Source organism: Triticum dicoccoides, chromosome 4B, assembly GCF_002162155.2.
Source record: "Triticum dicoccoides isolate Atlit2015 ecotype Zavitan chromosome 4B, WEW_v2.0, whole genome shotgun sequence".
NCBI classification, from domain to species: Eukaryota; Viridiplantae; Streptophyta; class Magnoliopsida; order Poales; family Poaceae; genus Triticum; species Triticum dicoccoides.
Genome location: NC_041387.1, coordinates 524000830 through 524004996, shown reverse-complemented (window position 1 = coordinate 524004996; position 4167 = coordinate 524000830).

The window sequence follows — 4167 nt, the reverse complement described above, 5'->3', positions numbered from 1 at the left end:
ATCGGCGATGACGATGTCGTTGGATATGTTCTACGCCGGTGATGTTGTCTTACTAGAGAAGTGCAAGGAGATCTGCTCCTTGTTTCCAAGCACCAAAGCTCTGGCACGGCATGCCTTGCAATTTTTGATAGATGCGAGGATGGATGAGATCCCGCGGATAATTCCAGATCGAGTCAAGGGGGTGACTTGTATCGTGGTTTTTGTCTTGGCGGTGCGCGATGTAATGGAGTCATCGGATCCTCGGCAACGAGCTCGCTGGTACTCATACTGGTCTCGATGCGGCCTGCCGGATCTAGAGGTCAAACAAGAGCTCGTTGGTATTCCGGGGATGATCTACGTGCAACTTCCCCTTGGTATGTCTCTAGACATAATTATGCCTGATAATGTGGAGGAGTTTCTGAGGACCGTCGAAAGGCCTGCGCCCGACAACGAGCAAATGGTGGAGGAGTATGAGGATGACGATGAGGATTGGTTGTCAAAGCCTGCTCCAGCCGCCGACCAGCAAATGGTGGAAGCAGAGAATGAGGATGCAGAGGAGAATAGGTGGTCGTTCATCGTAAAGCCTGTGATGGAAGTCGTTTCTCACGTACAAAGCGAAGCCGGAGGATAGGTGATCGTTCAAGTTTTGTAATTGCAGTTGTAATGTACTGAAATATCTTTTGTTTACTGACGATAGTTGCAATGTAGTGCATCCGATATGTGGATGCTACCTCATGTACTGAAATCCCTTTTGTTTACACTCGATTGTTGCAACGTTGTGGATCCGATATGTGTATGCTACCTCATGTACTGAAATTCATAATTTGCAAGCTAAAAATTAAGCAAAAACACTCTGAAAATTATCGCACTTGCTTCACAAAAAAGTCATCATGGGTACTTGGAAAAAGGTAAAGTTACTTTTTTAACAAAACCTGCAAACTTTTTTTTTGAATTATTGATCACAATTATACCACCCTTCTCAGTGCTAAACACGGTCACGTTATCATGTATGATGCCATGAAGATGTCAATGGGCATGGTCATATGAGAGAGACCATTTTGTGATAATTTTTTTAAGTTTATGATATTGTCAGTTTATCATTTTCCCCACAAGCTAGTGTGCATAAAAGGCCCCCTGATACGTCTCCAACGTATCTGTAATTTTTTATTGTTCCATGCTATTATATTACCTGTTTTGGATGTTTATAGGCTTTACTTTACACTTTTATATCATTTTTGGGACTAGCCTACTAAACGGAGGTCCAGCCCGAATTGCTGTTTTTTTGCCTATTTCAGTATATCGAAGGAAAGGAATATCAAACGGAGTCCAAACGGAATGAAACCTTCGGGAGCGATCTTTTTGGAACAAACGCAATCCAGGAGACTTGGAGTGGACGTCAAGAAGCAGCGGAGGCGGCCACAAGGGTGGCCTGCGCGCCCAGTAGGGGTGGGCATGCCCCTGCCTCGTGGGCCCCTCGTGGCTCCCCTGACTAACTTCCTTCGCCTATATATATCTTCGTACACCAAAACCATCGAGGAGCACCACGAAAAACCATTTCCACCACCGCAACCTTCTGTATCCGCGAGATCCCATCTTGGAGCCTTCGTCGGCGCTCCGCTGGAGGGGGAATCGACCATGGAGGGCCTCTCCATCACCACCAAGGCCTCTCCGATGAGTTGTTAGTAGTTTACCACAGACCTTTGGGTCCATAGTTATTAGCTAGATGGCTTCTTCTCTCTCTTTGATTCTCAATACAAAGTTCTCCTTCCTCTTCTTGGAGATATATTCGATGTAACTCTTTTTGCGGTGTGTTTGTCGAGATCCGATGAATTGTGGGTTTATGATCAAGTTTATCTATGAGAAATATTTGAATCTCCTCTGAATTCTTTTATGTATGATTGGTTATCTTTGTAAGTCTCTTCGAATTATCAGTTTGGTTTGGCCTACTAGATTGATCTTTCTTGCCATGGGAGAAGTGCTTAGCTTTGGGTTCAATCTTGCGGTGCTCGATCCCAGTGACAGTAAGGGAAACGACACGTATTGTATTGTTGCCATCGAGGATAAAAGGATGGGGTTTATATCATATTGCATGAGTTTATACCTCTACATCATGTCAACTTGCTTAATGTGTTACTCTGTTCTTATGAACTTAATACTCTAGATGCAGGTAGGAGTCGGTCGATGTGTGGAGTAATAGTAGTAGATGCAGGCAGGAGTCGGTCTACTTGTTGCGGACGTGATGCCTATATACATGATCATGCCTAGATAATCTCATAACTATGCACTTTTCTATCAATTGCTCGACAGTAATTTGTTCACCCACCGTAATAATTATGCTATCTTGAGAGAAGCCACTAGTGAAACCTATGGCCCCGGGTCTATATTTTATCTTATAAGTTTTCCATCTACTTTTATGTGCATTTTTTACCTTCCAATCTATATCATAAAAATACCAAAAATATTTATCTTATCATATTATCTCTATCAGATCTCACGTTCGCAAGTTACCGTGAAGGGACTGAAAACCCCTTTATCGCATTGGTTGTGAGGTTCTTGTTTGTTTGTGTAGGTGTGTGGGACTTTTGAGGAGCCTCCTACTGGATTGATACCTTGGTTCTCAAAACTGAGGGAAATACTTACGCTACTTTGCTGCATCACCCTTTCCTCTTCAAGGAAAAAACCAACGCATGCTCAAGAGGTAGCAAGAAGGATTTCTGGCGCCATTGCCAGGGAGGTCTTCGCTCAAGTCAAGACATACCAAGTACCCATCACAAACTCATCTCCGTCGCATTTACATTATTTGCCATTTGCCTCTCGTTTTCCTCTCCCCCACTTCACCTTTGCCATTTTATTCACCCTCTCTTTTTCCATTCTCCTCTCTCTTTCACTTGCCTTTTTGTGTGCTCGTGTGTTAGTTGTTTATCTCGTTATCATGGCTAGTCCTCCTATCATCATCAATACTCCTGATCATGAAGTTCTTAATTTTAAACAAAGGGAGGGAGAAAATCTAAAATATGCTTGGCATAGAATTTGCAATGCTCAAAATATATCTAATAGGAAGCAATCCACTTCCGTTCTTCTTCACAATTTTTATGTAGGCATTACCCCTTGGAATAGATACATTCTTGATACCATTACCGGAGGGAATTTTTTGGGTAGCCATACTTTTGACGCTTACAGTGCCATGACAGATTTATTTGGTCTACCGCCTCTTTTGGTTAACGAAAAAGTTTTAACTTTAGAACATGTGATGCAAAGGCTTGAAATTATTGAAAATAAAGTTGCTACTGTCGAGTTAATTGAAAATTTGGATAAAAAGATCCACAACCAAATTACTCAATATGGATCTAAGGTTGGAGTTATTTTGAAAAGTTTTAAAGAAAAGGAACCCATAGTTAACGAAAGGATAGATCAAGATTCCACAAGAATCGGTAGGCTTGAGGACATTATTACTAATTTAGGGTCTGCCTTTTCATCTATGAAAAATACTCCAACTCCTCCTACAAAAATTGCTAAATTGATGTATGTCCCTAAAAATAAGGGCGAATCTTCTAGTAAGGAAAATGTGGATCTTAAATCAATAAGCGTTCATTCCAATTTCTTTGCTCTTATTAAGGAACCTTGTGCTACAAATGAATATCTTGATTTTTTGCCTAAGAGTTTGATCATTACCAAAAAGAAAGAAACTTCTATGGGTTACAAGTGTCTATTGAAGAATTGACTGCCAAAGATGGCAATACTTAGATCTATTCTCGCTTTTATGCCTAGCTAGGGGCGTTAAACGATAGCACTTGTTGGGAGGCAACCCAATTTTATTTTTGTTCCTTGCTTTTCATTCCGTTTAGCAATAAATAATTTATTTAGTCTCTGGTTAGATGTGTTTTCATGTTTTAATTAGTGTTTGTGCCAAGTAGAACCTATAGGATAACCTTGGGTGAAAGTTAATTTGATTCTGCTGAAAAAACAGAAACTTTGCATGCACAAGAAAAAATTCAATAAATCACAGAAACGTGCTTTTGCGTTGATTATTTTTGCTGTAGATCAGTAGAAAAATTACCTAGGACTTCCTATTTTTGTAGGATTTTTGGAGTTCCAGAAGTATTCGAAAGCTACAAATTGCTACAGACTGTTCTGTTTTTGATAGATTCTGTTTTTCGTGTGTTGTTTGCTTATTTGATGCATCTATGG